The following is a 19,217-nucleotide window of genomic DNA, read 5'->3' as shown; positions in this document are numbered from 1 at the left end:
TGAAAGCAACAAATGAACAAGACAAACAAACAAAACTATAGACACAGACAATATTTAGTGGTTACCAGAGGCTGGGGGTGTAGGGTCATAGCAGAAGAGAATAAAGGGGGTCAAATATTTAGCGATGGAAGGAGAAGTGACTCTGGGTGGTGAACCCATGGTACAATATATAGATGATGTATTATAGAATTGTACACTTGAAACCTGTATAATTTTACTAACCAGTAGAAATTTTATCATGTTCTCAGTCACTGTCTGTCACAAAAAGTCTTACTGGATTTCAGAAGATGTCAGTGGATTTGAAGGTAGAACTTTATTTAACTATTGAAGTAAACTTTGAATTTCCACATCAAACATAAGCATGCAAATATGGAGGATTATCATTAAGAAGCAACTGAAGTATTATACTACTTCATATAATGATGGATGCCAAAAGAAAATTTATATACATATATATATACACATATATATATATTTCTTTATATATGTGTGTATATATATAATTCTCTATATATATAATTCTCTCTATATATAATTCTCTCTATATAGAACATATAAAATCATATATATATAGAATATATAGAGAGAGATAATTCTATATATGTATAGAATCATCAGTAGTTCTATATTTAAAATCTGAGCATACCTAACACCCTTTTAAAAACTATCAGCTCCTAGTCCACAGGAATTAAAAAATTCAGGAGATAGGCTTCTCTGTGTCTCTGAAGAGTCTCCTTTATTTAATTTACAAAGTAAATAAATTAATAAAATTGAAGTCAATAAATTATTGAATAAGAAGCCAGATAAATGTCTAACCACTATGCTTTTCACTTGAAACTAACATAAAATAATATTGAATGTCTTCTATAGATGATTGGATAAAGAAGATGTGGTGTATATACACAATGGACTACTACTCTGCCGTAAGAAAAAATGAAATAATGCCATTTGAGACTACATGGATGCATCTTGAGATTATTATGCTAAGCGAGATAAGTCAGACAGAAAAAGTAGAGAACCATATGATTTCACTGATACGTGGTATATAAAACTGAAAACAGCAAAGGAACAAGACCAACAAATGAAGAAACAAAAACTCATAGACACAGACAATAGTTTAGTGGTTACCAGAGGGTGGGGGGGGAGGGGGTGGTAGATGAGGGTAAAAGGGATCAAATATATGGTGATGGAAGGAGAACTGATTCTGGGTGGTGAACACACAATGTGATATATAGATGATGTATTGCAGAATTGTGCATCTGAAACCTATATAACTTTACTAACAATTGTCACCCCAATAAACTTTAATTAAAAAAAGAAAAAAGAAGTCAAATAAATAGATAAGTGCCAGAGTCTTCACCCACTATCTTCCTGGAAACACTGTCTTCCTAGAATTTGAAAGAGACTGTCAATTTTGCCTTGCCACCCCCATGTCCAAATGTTTGAAAAGTGCTAAACTAGTCTTATAAAACAGATGTTTAATAATTGTGTGCTTTCAAGCTTGGCAGATTTTGACATATTGAAGAAATCAAGACGTTGCCATAGAGAAAGCTATTTGCGAAGTTTTGACTAACTTGAATCAGCATATGAAAGATGTAACCATTCGTGTCCTGGAATTTTTATCTGCAATTATAAACAAAATTAATTGATTATCTCTAAGGACTTTAAATGTCTAAAACAATGATTTAATGTGCTCCATTAAATTCAGGTATTATCATACATCTACTCTCCTCCATTCATTTCTGGTATCAATATGCATCTTTTTATTTGGGAATAATTACTTAGCATGTATCGGAATCACCTGGAGGACTTGTTAAACACTGAGTTGGGATCCAACTCCAGAGTTCTGATTTAAGGTTCTCTGGTAGGGCTTGTGAGTTCGCATTTCTAACAAGTTTCAAGGTGAAAATAATGCTTCTGGTCCAAGGACCACTCTGTGAAAACTTTCTTAAGGCAGAGTGCTGTGATTTGATAAATTTTGTAATGATTATTTAATCTTTTATAAGAGACTGTTGGAATAGAGGGAGTCATTATCAGTATAAGTAAACATGTATCATTAATGACATCATATTTTTTGTAAAAACTGATAAAGTATCTTTCTTCTCCTGCATGAAAATCAAAGTCCATATTCAAAATTCACTCATTTTGGAACACTACTTTATGAGGAATAATCTAGGGGGAAAATTATATATATTAATTTTTAGTTCATCCCTAATACATTTTATATTCAATGTTTCTGTTACCAAGAGAGTGCAAATGCTATTGAATAAATAGTTTATCATCAATGGCATTTGTCCATAAGTCATTTTTCAGTTTGGAGAATCATCCGAGCTGCATAGTTAGAAGTTTGCTTTTCTTTCTTTTCCTTAGCTGCAAATTTAATTGGCTTCAGTGCTTTAATACTTTTTTCCCCTTACAAGGTTTTTTTTTCTTACTTACGTGACAGTAATGAAACTTAGTGAAAGTAACATTTAAACACATACAGAAATACCACACTTGTGTAAATTTTGGTTATTGTTCTATGCCAAGTAAGGAAAACTGTGATATAAATGGCAACAATAGAGCAAAATACATTGCCTTAAGAACTGATTTTAGCTAAAAAAAATATATACATATTATTTTCCAAACTACTCCATTCCGCACGTGCTAATATACTTGTACATCTGTTTAATTTGTTTGGAGATTGTTATACAAATGCAAATATCTGTCAAATCCCAGTATCGTTTGTACTATGAACATCAAACCATTGTATTTCTGAATATGGGATTCTAGAGAAACCACTTTTGGCTAGATCATTTTTTAGAGGCTTACAGATACCCAGTTTATTTATTCACTCATGCAACCAACATTTATTGAATTTCTATTGCACAGCAGTAATTGTCCTATTTGTGATTTGCAAACACAAGAATCACATTACAAATTTCCTTGATATATTAATATAGAGGAACATGGAAGCAAGTAATTTCAAATGAATTTGAAGAAATATTATGATAAAATTAAAAATAAAAATCAAACATTTATCTTACATTTTCTCCATTAATTCACTTAATTAAATAGTTTCCATGGCCACCCCTATTATTAACTTAATTCACAAGGTCAACATTTGAATATATTGCAGATCGAAGAGTTGTACCTAGGGAATTTGGCTCCAGAAGTCAGTTCTTTCACCCATTGCACAGATAGCTTATAATCTTTCTATTTGCAGAAGCAAATCTGAGGGATTATGTGATCACACAGAACCACCCCTGCCCAAAGAATTTAGAGTGCTGTTTTATAGAAAGTTGATATTTAATGTGGTTCTTAAGGGATGAGAACTACACGAGCATCTATAAAGCCATAGAAGTATAAAAACATTATGGAGTAAAGGAGAAACAAAAGTAGTTTGATATGAAACTGAAAGAAAGGAAAATATGTTGGGAGATGAGGTTGGGATTTAGATAAGAGTAAGTTTGGGGTAATGTCTGTATGCAAAGAAAAAAAAGATAATGATAGAGGAGGAAGCGGGTGCAGTTTAGAAATATAATAATATGCAGTAGTGACATGGAAAGAGTGTCTTGGGATGGGAGTCAGGAGTTAATTTCCCACCTAGTACCTCTCAGACTGTATGAGACATAGACAAGGCACTTGTCTCAGTTTCAGTGTTTCTGTCTGTAAAAGTATTGAGCTTGATGTTCTTTTCAAATCCATTTCTATTGAATCAACATTTTTTATTGAGGCAAAAAATTGTGGACAGGAGTGCTTTCCTCTTTAGATCTCCATGTGTGTGAAAAAGGATGACAACAACCTGAATAATGAATGCTAAAGTTACACACACACACACACACATACACAGAGACACACATGAGCACACACACACACACACACAGAAAACTAGCAGTGGATGGGTTACATTCCTTATATTCTATCAATATCATTAATAACATTCAATTTTCTGCTTTCATTTATGTCGTTAGCGATGAACAAATTGTGGAAACCAATATAACATTAAGATAGCTTGAGATTATTATGCTAAGTGAAATAAGTCAGACAGAGAAAGTAAAGAACCATATGACTTCACTGATATGTGGGATATAAAACTGAAAGCAACAAAGGAACAAGACAAATAAATAAAAACTCATAGACACAGACAATAGTTTAGTGGTTACCAGAGGTTAAGGGAGAGAGGGGGGTCATAGATAAGGGAAAACAGGGTAAAATATATGGTGATGGAGGAGACCTGACTGGGTAGTGAACACACAATTTGATATATAGATGACATATTACAGAATTGTACACTTGAAAATAATTTTACTAACCATTGTCACCCCAATAAATATTAATTAAAAAAAAGAGGAGGAGAGATTTCAAATGCAATCCTCCAGTAGCTAGAGAGTCATGGGAGGATTTTAAACAGAAGTGTGATGATTTGACTTATAAAAATCATTCTTGCTACACTCCAATGAAGATCCTTCAAAACTGTTCTGCCTTGAGGATATTCTAAGAGGAGAATGAGGAAGTGACTATTTAAAAACTTTCTATCCTCCTGAGTTTATTTAGGTTCGTTATTAGATTTCCTTGAGTTAATATTGGGCACTGTAAAGATAAATTTTCATAATTGAGAAACTTGATTCACGAGGTGACAATATGGGTTAAATTGAGATTAGGTAGGACAAATAAACTATGACAGGCAGCTTAATAGTATATAAGCATAACAGTTTTCCGTCTTCCATTTTTTTGTCTAATGTTCAGCAAAATGCGCGAGACAAAGTGATAGTGAAGTTATAGGTACCTGAGGGTAAGTGCTCAGTAAAAGAAAAAGAAACATTAGTTTCAGTGTAAATTTCAACGTAATGATACCTTATAAACCACGGAAAAGATCTTGTTAAATCTTTTTATCTATCCAAAAAACACTGAGGACTACTCCTTGGGGATTAACTTTGAGTAAGAAGCTGACATAGAATTTTCAAAATAACAGTGAGCCTTCATGCTGAATAGGTGTTTTCCTGAACTCGCTTTGGAAAATGTAAAAATAGTTAAATCTGAAATGTTATCTATAATTTAGTAAGATATTGAAAATTGTTAAAGTTTAAATAACAAAATGATGTTGTTATAAAAGTTAAACATGCTCAGTTTAGAAAATGGATTAACAAAACTAAGAAAACTGTATTTATCAAGAAATAATTAAATGTTGACAATTTCTGTCCTGGACTCAAGGGAGTATATCTGAGGTTTTCTCTCACATTTTATTCATTCTTCAAAGATGCCGCAACAAATTTTAAAAGATCTTCAATTTTCAAAGAACAACAATGAAAGTTAAACCAATAAAAATGGCTTAAAAGATATTGTTTCTGTCCTCCAAAGGGGATAGTCTACACATGAAAATAAACATATAAACATTTCCAATATAAAGTGAGAGAAATAGTATCTCACAGTAGATACAATTTCATAGGAATATGTGTTTATCATATCTTTATTCAAATATGAAAAATAGAGTGATTATAAGTAAATAGTACTTGTTTATTTTGGTGAAGCATTAGTGATTCACTCATTCTCAAATGCAAAAGTTGGTCTCATTCTAAAATAATCATGGAATTCAGTAAAATGCTAAAATAATTACATATGATAAATTGTGTTATATCAAATACATAGATTTCTGCAGTTAACTGTTTGAAAAGGAATATAATGAGAAGACAATCAGTACAACAGATGTCTAATTGTTCCAAAGTTGTATTTTTTTTCTAGTTTGGATATGTAAAATGAATTCATTTTTGCTGAAAATACTAGGATTTGTATTCTCGCCATAAAATTTTAAAATAATATGTAAGGAAAATGCACATGGCACATTAATGTAGCATGAGAATATTTTCTGGAAGATGAAAAACTAATTTTTAATTTTTTCCTGTTGTGATGGCTTTATTAAAAAATTCAAACAATGCTAATTGTGATGAGTAGCGCCTTGTCACAGTAGATATGTGTATTAATAAACTATCTGAGAAGTCATACAGAGGGTTAAAATAATTTGTATATGTATTTATTATTTGAAAATTACATACTTGACAACACAATCTTGAGGCTATGTGGCTCAAAGATTATGTTTTTCATTTTTAGCCAATTCTTTTGGTCCATCTGGATTTTTAAATAGTTATAGATTTTTCTTTCAGTCCGATGGATAATTAATTATATTGTCTTTCTCCAAAGTAATATTTAGGTTGCCCTGGGATTCTCTCTTTTTTTACCTAACTTTCAATTTTGTTGGATAAGGATGAAATTACACCCTGAAGGAAGATTTTAATGTTATGCTATAAGAAAAATTGTAGTTTGATTATATGAAAATTTCTTCATTGTTTTCTTACCTATGTTTTAGGTGTGTACAGCAAACTCTAATCCAATGCCTTTTCCTATATTTCTTGTTAAAGTTACCAAAATAATTTAAATTTCCTCTGGTTCATAGTACTGTTCCCACAAAGTCCGTCTTACAATGGTACTACATGTATGCCTGCCTTGCAGCTCTCAACTGCAAAATCATCTTCCACACGCTTTCCCCCTTAGGTCCCACTAGAACACAAGCTCCACAAAGGGAGGATTTTTATCTCTTTTCTACATTGCTTTATCACTAGTTCCTATTATTTTCTTGACATATGAGTATAAGGTATGCTTAATGTATAGATACTGAATAAATGAAGGTCACTGACCTCTCACCAGTCTACATTGGCCCTGAATTTATTGCCTCATCAATCCATATCTCCTGGACCCCATGTATTATTCCTTCAACTCAGATACATTTTCATCACCTCCCAATTTAATCTAATCTCTTTAACCTAATTTCATTCAGCTGAAATTCCAGGGTTTTATCCTCCTTTACTTTCATTACAATTAATGTTTATCTGATACTTATCTCCTACTTAATTTATTTAATAACTACCGAAAAACCATCATTAGGGCATGGAAAAGCTAGAAAACAATTAGTCTATTGTTATTTGACCTGGGTTTCTTAGTTAAATAAGAGATTAATCCATGAGAGACCTTCAGGGAAATCATAATTGACATGGAAATGTCGCTGATGTATGAGTTTCATCTGATTCTCAAAAGAATCTATGGCTTCATAAAAGCCAGTGATTTAGCATGATGATTTGGAAAATTTTGATTATGATCCACAGTAATACACTTTATTTTTATCTTGACCCATTACACATACATATATGTATACAGAATAATGTGTATTATTAAAAAATCTTGATTACACATGAACTATACATATATGTATACATTCTAGCTTGTCACTTAAGTTGAAATACTGGTCATAGATTATTAAACATATTCTGTAGCATGGAGGCAGGTTATATGTTTCTGTTTTAAAAACACTGATCCATTATAACCTCTTCATTTTAAAAATAAGAAGAAACACCCAGACACTTCAATTAGTTTAATTAATAATAATGACTTGCTAAATTTGTAATCTTAGCTAAACTGATCTGAAATTCCTTCATAAGGGAATGATAATCAGCCTTAACAAATGGTTATTATAATAAAGGTACCTGTATATATATAGTTACTTTGTAATAATGTTATGAAAAATCATTATACCTTAATAATTTCCATATAGTACCATTTCACACCTGTCTTGCAAGATTTCTAAATGATAGAAATACTTCAACTTTTAAATGTATATGTGAACAATTATTTACATGCATTTATTTATTTCTTCTAAGAGGATGGTCATAATACTCTGTCATTACTTTGTCACATAATTCTCTAAAAAGTGGAAGATTTTCTTCTTCTTTTGTAGCATTTCAGTAATACCAAATGAGTAATTTATGAATTAAGTTCAGGCTTTTAGAAGATTACATCTGCTATGGTGCTGCTATGGTGAGTGTTTCTTAATTCTTGAGGGGATAAGATTCATAGTTATGATATATCCAAGTGCTGAGGTTTACAGAATCTGTAGTTTTTTTCTTATATATGTGTGAAAGTATATGAAACCAGAAATATGTTAGTAACTGGTTACATATCTGAAAATGTATCTATATGAATTATTTATGCACAAGTATAAAATTTAAAACTTTATTACACCTGTGATCATAACTTTGAATAATTGTAATTATATTTACTGCATATGGTTATTGTGAGAATTGAATACAATTTTATATAAAGAGTGCTTCTAGCTAGTGCTTGGTGTATAATAAATATTCAAGGATTGTTTCTTGCTTTCTCTTGCTTTCTCTTTCTTTCTCTTGTGTTGGCAGTTTGAAAGTAAAATGTTAAACATAGTTCATAATACTTTCAGTGGGTATAAAGGTTCTGTTATGTAAGATGAATAAGTTCTAGAGATGTGCTGTACAGTGCAATACATATAACAGTACCCTATTGTGAACTTTAAAATCTATTAAGAGGATAGAGGTGATGCAAAGTGTTCTTATAAAACAATAACAACAAACAAATCATACATACATATATATACAAAAGAATACAAGGGAAAAATAATCACTAGCTTGTCCAGAGACCAACTGGGGAAATGCCTAACATGCTTATCTATACTTTAACTTCTAATGCTTAAACATAGAGTGAACCATTCCTAGATTAACTAGAAGAATGAATACAAAAAATAATGCAAATGAATGTAATACTTGACAGAAACTTAAGGTATCACATGAAACGGTGAAGAAAAGTAAAATAAAATGATCATACCAGTATTGGTTTATTCTTGCCAATGTCTACAAATACAAGAGAAAATAAGACATTATTCCTGTCTTCAGCTTACAGTCTAGTGGTGTTGGGTGTGGTATGTAAGAGAACAGACAGTGACAATATATTGTAATATTAGTATAAAAAAAACAAAACTATTGAATGATCTATTGAAAGGTACAGCTTTACGTTGCTCTCATTATTGCCTTCAAACAACCTATTACAAATCTCCTGCTTCCAGTTTTTAGGATATCTCAGATACATCCAATAATTTAGAATTGTCCAGTTGGGGAAGGAGATGCCATGTCCCCTTCTTGAAGGCATCCCATTTATCTAGATCAGTTCTTTTGGAGACATATATTTTGTTTAAAGATAGAGCAGTGATAGGCACAATTTTGGTAGCAGTACTCAACAGAATGTATCAGCAATAGTGACAAAATGAATAAAAAGTCTTCTCAGGGTTCTTCTGTGTCATCCCCGATACTATAGAAACAGTTTGGCCATTTTCAAAGAATGAATCTCAACAGGCCATATCCTCATTCTCTGAGTTTGCTTCATTAGAAAGGTGAAAAGGGTCAAATGTTTGGATATAACTGGACAAAATAGGTCCATCAGGAGAGTATCAAGTGTCAGTGTTTTCTTTTCCATGAAAGGAGGGAAAGTCATTGTTTGGATAACTGAAATGTGGCACTGAAGAGTTTAAGAAGAATGCTAAAAAGGAATGAGTTATTATTTTCTACCCCAAATAGGTAAAGTGTGGAACACAGTTTTTGTACCTTCAGAGACCAAGGAAACTGTAGGCATGAAGGAAAGGACTTAGGTATCTAGGCAATATTTCATTTGGTACTCCCTAACATTGACTAAAAGAGGCAAAATCTGGCTCTGGGTGGTGAACACACAATGTGATATATAGATGACATATTACAGAATTGTACATTTGAAACCTATGTAACTTTACTAACAATTGTCACCCCAATAAACTTTAATTAAAATAATAATAATAATTTAAAAAAAAGAGGCAAAGTCTGGCTTTTATGAGATGGTATTGATGACTTCGTTTTAGATTTTAGATTTATGAACTATGGTCCACAATGATGGCTGTACAATGAACTGCAGACTGGGGATTTATGCATATTTTGAGAAATAGGAAAACAGTGTTTGTTCACAGGCTCAGCAGCCGTACTCATACGTATAATGCTTCAATGCTGGGATGATGACTCAAACCCACAATAACATGTTCGTCTCTGCCTGCTTTGTGTCAGACTTAAGCTAATAGTAGTTCACGGGATTTGTTGATTAGATTTTCCTCAGCTTGTGGGTAACCAGAAGTCAGCTCTAAATAAGAATGATTTATTTCTGAGTTCAGATTGGTCCTAAATGGAATCAGTATCATCAAGTAAGGTGAGTTCCTATTACTGCATAAACATGAAACAGACATTGCTAGAAAAACCTGGGGAACTCCTTGCTGCAAGCCCTGAGTCACGTACAAAAAGTAATGGTTTTGATAGAGTCTGAGTACATCAAATACAAGCCTATGTATGCTGTTCAGTCTCCCCAGAGATCACTTATAAGTTACAAAGGATAAGGATGGCAAGCATGAGGTATCTGCCCAATATTCTTTTAATAGTGTAATTTTTGTCCTGAGAAATTATGCATTTGTATGACTTTGTAAATACGTATATGCATACATATATACATAAATGTTTCTGTTCTGCACGATGAAAATGTTCTACAGAACTGTTGCACAACAATCAGCAATAATGTTAAAATAGTTAACATTACTATACTGTACATTTTAAAATGTTTCAGGTGTGGAATCTAAAAAAGAAAAACAAATGAATAAACAAAACAACAGAGAAATAGACCCATAGATTTAGAGAACAAGCTTGAAGGTTGCAAAGGAGAGGGAGAAGGGAGATGGAAATTAAAATTTAAAAAATGTTTCAAGTGTCAAGTTTTATGTTATATGTTTTACCACCAAAAAATAGTACAATTATAATAAATGCAAACATTATACCTCAGAGGGTCCACCTAACACAATTGGTACCTATATAGATGTAATGAACAAGAGTAGCCAATATTATAGACATTATTATTCTATATTCATCTACCCTGTTGATACTACATTAGTAACTTTTAACTTTGCTAGGCAAAATGGCATTGTTTTAGAAGTGGGGGAAACAACCTACAGCATTTTCTCCCTACAAAATGCTTTTCATGACAGAGAAAGAGAAACCTGTTGAGAGAGATTTCTCTCAACAGAGAAACCAGAAGGAAAATTTTGCAAGTCAAACAAAACGTTAATCAATTCTTTAATATGTATTTAAATGCCCTATTTTCATAACCCATCTAACAAGTAGCTGTTTCCTGTGATGCAAAAATGCATTAATTGTTTTTCTTTCAACACCTCTACCAATTGCTTTTGTGTAATGTACTGTACCATAGAATATTCACCTAGAGAGTTGGTGCAAAACCTTATTTTGGAAAACAAAAGCAATGTCCAGTTATATGGCCAGAGAATGAATACTGCATTTCAACTTGATATAGGACTTGAGACTTCAAATTTAAAATAAGTTATTTGGAAGCCCCGACCCTTCCAAATACATATTGCCCTTCCCTTTGATATAAAATCTACTGAACATGTAAATCAAACTATGAAAATTCAAACAGAGGTTAAAATATGTATCGTATATCTGTAATATATACAATAATAGATTGTGAAGACTTGAAAGGAACAAATGTGTTGGTGAGAGTCTCTGAAATATACTATTACTACAATTTCGGGATTGCCTTTTTGATATATATAGCTAGCCAGGCATTTGCTGATTTCTACACTTCCAATATAATGTATTTTTGTCCTAATGAGCTTTGCCGTCTATGATGCTCCCTATGTCATTGTCCTCTCTCTTTTCCCATATGCAGGTCCAATTATTCAATAATCAAAACCTACATTCTCAGTTTGTTTGTTTTAATTTATTATACCTTCAGCAGCATTTAGCTAGTAGCTACACAGCAAGTTGCCAAAGTCATTGCAAGGTGGAATAGAATAATGGATTCTACTTTTGTTAAGTTATATTCGGAGAGGACGGCAAAATAATTTCCTCACATTGTGTAGTTTTATGGATTTTATTCATAGCTCCTCTCCCTTTTCTAGTGCTAATTTGTGAATTGCAAGAATTAAGCCAGAAGAAAATTATACTAATCATTTATCTCTTATTAATTTTCCAGATATGATGAATTTAGCTTCATCTCAAGCGTCAAACACCTATACCACAACACCAACCCTAAATAAAGTGATGTTGAATGCATCAAATATTTATTAATTACTTTATATTAGGTTGGTGCAAAAGCAATTGTGGTTTAACAGGTTAAAGGTAATTGCAAAAAACACAGTTACTTTTGCACCACCCTAATATTAACCCGGCACACTGTGCTATGTACTCGAGATAAAGAACCGAGTAATCCTTGACCTCAAGGAACTTCATGTAAAGGAAGGGGTGTGTTGTGTTAACATAAGAAGAGAAACAGAAATATATATATACAGAGAGAGAATGTGTTATTACTGAGGAAAGAGTCAAACAAAAAGGAACTACCTTACCCATTGTAATATGATATATGAAATATTACATAAATATTTTATCAAGAATTATGTGGTATGTAGAGTAAGGACAATAGTGTACTCACGCAGTAAGGTCATTCACTTATATAAATTAAAAATACATAAATGAAGTCAAATTGCTATTGCACATTTTTGACAGATTTATTTTATTAAGAATATGTGCCCTAAAAAAAAACAAAAGAATATGTGCCCTATTCCATCACTTCACTTTTATTGTACTTCCATCGTGGTATTAAAACTGCTACATCTCAAAGGATCTTTTTCAATACACCGTGAGTCAAAATGTTCACAGTTGCAGGAAATGTTAGAGTTAAATTGCATTTTTTAAAAGACTGACCTTTTAAAATATTAGTGTTAGAGCTTCAGAAAATGTTTCAATCATAAGATATCATATGGTCATTAATTTCAGAAACCAGCATGAAAAATATCTGGGCTGATTCAAAAAGTGAGGCAGAAATTGCATGAGAAACAAAAAAACAAAAAACACTTCAATTTCCACAGAGTTTGGATGCTCCTAATTTTCTAAAAGACGGGTTTCACTGGGCTCTCTGCAAGCCAATTCATTGAATTTCCAGTTGTCAATGTAGATAAATCTGTACACTATTGGTTAATATTAATCCGGGTTAGTAAACAGCTCACTGTTGATTTAGATTTTTTTTTAATCAGGTTGAAGATGACAATTTATCAAATATATTTAAAGAATCTATAAGTGTATTAGTCTGCTCAGGCTGCCACAACAAAATACCATAGGCTGCGTGGCTTAAAAAACAGTCATTGATTTTCTCATAGTTCTAGAGGCTAGAAGTTAATGATAAAGGTGCTTGCAAATTTGCATTCTGTTGAAAGTTATTTTCTCAGCTTGTAGATGACGACCTTCTATGTCTTCATATTGCCCTTTTGTACTTGGTTTGTATGAATACAAGGAATATTAAGGGAATTAACACTTTATTCTATAGTATGAAACTGACTCTCATATAGTGTATTTTTGTCTTTTTTTGTTAGTTTCAAATGTACAAAGCAACTTAATAGACATTTACACCCCTCACAAAATGATAACCCTCCTCCCCCAAGCTACTATTCATAATTGTTTGGCATAAAGAGGTCTTAAATTCAAGTTTTTCTTTAAATATGAAAGTCTGCAGGTGGAATTAGAAAGACATACTTATTCCAAGATTTAATAACTGTTTACACTCTTTTGGCTTAAACTAGAGATAACTCTACATAGATGATAGATTAGATAGATAGATAGATAGATAGATAGATAGATAGATAGATAGATAGATAGACAGATAGATGATAGATAGATAGATAGATAGATAGATAGATAGATAGATAGATAAAGTACGTACACAAACCAACCAAGAATGTACTTATTTAAAGTAACTCAAATTATTACTTTATTTAACCATTTGTATTTTATAGTCCCATATTTCCTTATTTTTCTAATTTGTTAAACATATCTTCTATTTAGTTATACCTATCTTTGAAAACATAAATTTTCTATATATTATGTTATTTTTAAAGGCATCTTGAATTTTGATATATTGAAATGTAAAAAATGGTATGCTAAAATTAAGGAAAATGTATTTTGATGTACATTTGGAAATAAATATGTGTTTAGGATCCATATGGAGTATATAGAAATGGAAATACTGTATACATTAAAAAGATAGAGATACTCTGATCATGGTATAATATTATAATCAATTGAGCAAATTATCTGTTTCTGTTATACCACACATTTAAAAAATGATTATACATTTTTAAAGTCTTTACTACTCAAGATACAAAGATTTATGATTTATTGTTTTGGTTTGGTTTTTGTTACCAGTTCATTCTCCATAGAGGCCTTAGGTTGCTGCCATCTTTGACTTTGGAGCAGAGGCATTGCAGCTTTCTTTCTTTTTTTTTTTTAATTAATTAACTGATTTATTTATTTTTAATTAAAGTTTATTTGGGTGACAATTGTTAGTAAAATTACATAGGTTTCAGGTGTACAATTCTGTAATACATCATTTATATATCACATTGTGTGTTCACCACCCAGAGTCAGTTTTCCTTAAGAAAGTATAAGAAAAAACTTTACAGACATTACCCGGAGTAAGATTTTTACTGATTGATATATCCCCTTCGGCAAGGAAAGTAAGAGAAAAAATAAACATGTGGGATTACCTCAAACTAAAAAGTTTTTTCACAGCAAAGGAAACCATCAATAAAACAAAAAGGGATCCTACTGAATGGGAGAAGATATTTGCCAATGCAGCTTTCTTTCTTTGACAAGGCTATCTTTTCAAAGATATTTGCATAGTTAACAGCTTTGTAAGATAGAGACGGTGTCTCTTTCTAGGGCATAAGCCAGGATTGTTTGCTTCCCAGGAAAATAAATATATTGTCTCCCTCTGGATCAAAGATTGAGAAGATTTGCTAGAAGCTTCTTTTGAAAGATTGGGGTTTCCCAAGTATTGACTTCCTCAGCTGTAACACAAACCCACTGTGTGTGCAGTATCTATCTGGGCCACTTGACCTCACTCTTACGGGACTTGGGAGGTAAGAGGAACTGATGCAAACATGGAACTCATGCTTCATGTTTCATGATAATAAGTTCTTTGACTCTGACCCATGAGTATCCTATCTTCTGCCAGATTCCATGGAATTGGTGGTAAACTCATTAAAATGTCTGAACATTCATCGTTCTTAACATGAATTTCTAGAATAATATCACTGTCACAGAATAATTTTGTGCCCGTTTTCTAACAACTATTTTTTTCATAAGTTTCTGTTTACACTCAAAACAATGTTGATTATTGATGTTAATGACCATCAGTCTCATGTCTCATTTTCCTTACTTTGAAGTGTATTTTACTGCATTCCTATTATGTGTGCTCGATGTATTTACTATCCTTATAATCTTCCTTACATGTTCATCTTGTGTATCATACTACTTTTGTCTCTTCATCTCAAACCTTCACATTTTCAACTGAACTGTTGCTATCCATAAAGCTTTCTCATCATGTTTAAATACAACTGTTTCCCTCTGTATTCTATTAAATCTTAGTATATTTAATTTTATACTGGATTCCATAATAGATAATTTTCAGTAGTGTGGTCTAATTCTGTTCTTCCAGTTTAGTATTCTATGGTAGCTTTCTCTAAGTTATTTATGTTGAACATTAAGTTGCCCTATGCATTATGTATAATTAGAATTCTATATACGATGTGTTTACTTTTCTTGTCCCTACTCTGCCTACATTTCTGAGGTGACAATTCTCTTTTTCTGATTTGCAACTGTAAGTGAAGCTTGATGTGCATAATTACAATTTTCTTAGTAGGCCTTCATTTACTGCAGATTTACTTAATTTAACTTCAGCTTTTCTCATTGCTTCTGTTCACTCATTTATTCAACGTGTATATATGTATATATATATATATATATATATATATACATATATACATACACATACATACATGCATATATATATATTCATATATATATGTGTATTGATATATATGTGTATACATATATATACACAAGCACACACACACAAACACACATTAGCCAAGTGCTAAGCACTGTGTTAATTGCTGAGGATAAAATGGTGTATAAAACACAGTTTCTGATTTCCTGGAGTATGCATTGAAAGGAGTGCAAAGCATACAATAACAATCACTGAAATATATAATGAAAGTGATATAAGATATGTAAATATAAGAGGATAGGAAACATTTCTCTAGAGTTGGTGGTCAGACACATATTCCCCAAGGAAATGACTACAAATGATCTAAATTAAATGACAGGTGGGAGGAAAAATTCCCTGAGGAGACAATGCCTGTGCGGTGCCATTAGGCAGAAGACAGGATGTCATGTTTAGAGAACTTAAAGAGTATCAATCAGTATGTGTGGCTGAAGTACACAGATGGAGTGGAAAGGAGCATAAGATGAGTGTTAGTGCATAGCTCGGGCCCCTTTAGGTCCTCATAAGCTAAGTTTGCGTGTGTGTGTTTTTTTTGTTTTTGTTATATATATAAGGTAAGTGAGAAGCCACTGTATGGTTTTAAACAAGAATTTATCTGTTGAGATAGGCATTTCAAAAGATCTTTAAGCAAAAGAGGAAAGGAAACTGCTGCAGTGGTCTAGTGTTTCTGAAAAAACAGTGGAGCAGAAAAAAGATTATGAAACATATAGAAAGTAAATTTCCCCAAGATTTGATGACGTACCCTCAGATGTATTGAACTCATCTCATTCCAGCAGCACTACTAGATTCCTCTTTGTCTCTCCACGCACTTATGAGGGGATAGTATCCTCTATTTGTCTTACTTGAAGAAATTGCTCTCTTTGAGTGAATATAGCAAAATTGTGACAAGAACAGAAAAACACAGGATTAGGACATCTGCAACAGTAATATTTGCACAACAGAGACAAGGCTGCCCAATTTTTAAATTTATATTTATTTGTTTATTTCTAAACTATGGGACTTAGTGTCAGGGAAAGAGATGGCTAGGATATGAAATCTCTTTCTTTGTTTTATAAAGTATTCTGCTTTATGAGGTGAAGCTTGTGGAAGCCACGAAAGAAAGCTGAGGTAAACATTTTCTCAATTCTGCTTGTAGGAGTCCTTCAAAATTCTAGCATTAGGTTTTCTGTTATCTTACTTGTGAGTAACAAGACTTTGTAGATACTTTTGTTTGTGTTTATTATTTTTTTTATTTCTTCAGAGAGATTATAGAAAGAAGTCAGAAGAAACAATATAGGCTGCTGACAAAATTGTATTTTAAATTAGAACTTCTAGCATTTCGTTGGGATTGGGTTAAATTTTTATTCAAAGAGCTACGGGAGACCTTCATAAATCATTTAATTCTGTCCCTTTGCTTTCAGACAAAAGAGTGTCTGAAACTAACAGGAGAATATTCAATCTTGTTCTTTCACTATTCAATACTAAGATAAGCAAGGATCAATAGGCAGTTTCACTTAATTACTATTAACTATCTGTAATTCGATTGTGTTACCTCTGGTGACGACTGACTCCATGAACGTATGCTTTACCATAGCATTGGCTGACAAATTAGTGTGATTGATTTATAGAGTGATGCAAGTATTATCCATGCCCCACCACCACTCAAAACAACAAAAAACAAGTTTTAATAGAATTCACAGACATATGCCATCAGTTCTTTGCTTGTCTGTGACTTATGTGTCATTTTGTGGAAAATTCTTTCATCAATTAACTCATTTAATGCAATAGACTATATGCTACCTTCTATATGACAAGTTTTATAATAATTGAGTGACTGCTGTGTTTCCCCAAAAATAAGACCTAGACGGACAATCAGCTCTAATGCGTCTTTTGGAGCAAAAATTAATATAAGACCTGGTCTTATTTTACTATAATATAAGACCGGTTCATAATATAATATAATATAATATAATATAATGTAATGTAATGTAATGCAATGTAATGTAATATAACAATAATATAGCATAATAGATATAATCAACATAATGAATATAATATAATAATATAATATAATATAATGTAATACCAGGTCTTATATTAATTTTTGCTCCAAAAGACGCATTAGAGCTGATTGTCTGGCTAGGTCTTATTTTCGGAGCAACACGGTATTATTATGTGCGAGGCACTGTTCTAGACAATAAGGCTACCTCAGTGAACAAAAGTAATACAAGTCTTAGTGTCAGGCATGTTTCCATCGCAGATAACTGTTTGAATCCTTCTGGAGAATATGTGCCTCGGAGTTATTTCACATTAGGGACAAGTAACTTGGGTATACATACCTCAATTCTTATTCACCATCAATGAGTATTGTTTCCAAAATGTGTTAAATTTTCAGTGTTTCCTGTCTTCTAAACCCGCAGGTATAACACGTTAAACTGGCACAGATCCTTCAGGTAAACAGATGCATATGTTAGTAGTTGCAAATTGAACAAATTGTGCCCTCACAACGGTATGCCCTGAGGGAAAATGGGTGGGAAGGGATAGCATATTCTATAATCAGGTTCTGCACAGCCCAAAGCATGCTTACATTCAGCCATCCTGTCACTGAATTGTAAGGGTGTTGTCATAATTTCTTTTAAACAAATAACAACAGCAGAGTTAGTGAAGTGATACAGTACCTAAAGCCTTGTTTGGTCTTGAGGATGGTTACTGACTGAATGCGTCCCTCTCCAAATTCATATGTTGAAATCCTAACCCCGAAAAACAACAATAAGAGGTGGGACCTTTGGGAGGTAATTAAGTCATGAGGGTAGAACCCTCATGAACGAGATTAGTGCCCTTATAAAGGAATCTCATAGGACTATCTTACCCTCACTGTCTTACCCTATCTAAATTTCTGTGAGGACACAATGAGAAGGCAACCATCTGTAAATCACATGTTCTTATTAAACCAACAATATTAAACTAGTTTATTTGCTAAAGATTGACCTAACTTATATGCACTTGAAAAACATTAGGGTTAATTTTTGTTTTTCTAGGAGTTTTAGAAATATTTAATTTACATAAGTAGTTATTTATCATTAAGCCAACTAGAAAAGATCTCCTTTATGAAATTTCTAAGAGATTTTATAAATTAATTTGATAATACCCTCCATAGGCAGGGTAATATCACATACACATGTATATAAATACATGAACTTACAAATGGAGATCATGTAGATTTCATTCTAAAATTTTAAGTATGAGTCACACATAAACGCAGTAATAAAAAAAAAAAACTCATTTGTATAAAAGCATTGGCTCTTTGCTCCACTTGATTTTTTTTTTTTCTGAATTATGTTTCTGGCAGATGGGACAACTTAAGGTTACCTGCTTAATATGACAGCGAAAGCTTCTCACCAATATTTATGAAGATTTTTAAGATTTTTCTTTTGCCCCTGATACGTAATGTTATGGAGGCTGTGGACTAAATTTGGGTTGAGGTA

This window comes from Rhinolophus hipposideros (genome assembly GCF_964194185.1).
Source record: "Rhinolophus hipposideros genome assembly, chromosome: 11".
Classification (NCBI taxonomy): domain Eukaryota; kingdom Metazoa; phylum Chordata; class Mammalia; order Chiroptera; family Rhinolophidae; genus Rhinolophus; species Rhinolophus hipposideros.
The sequence above is the reverse complement of the archived record's forward strand: the minus strand, read 5'-3'. Positions refer to the sequence as shown.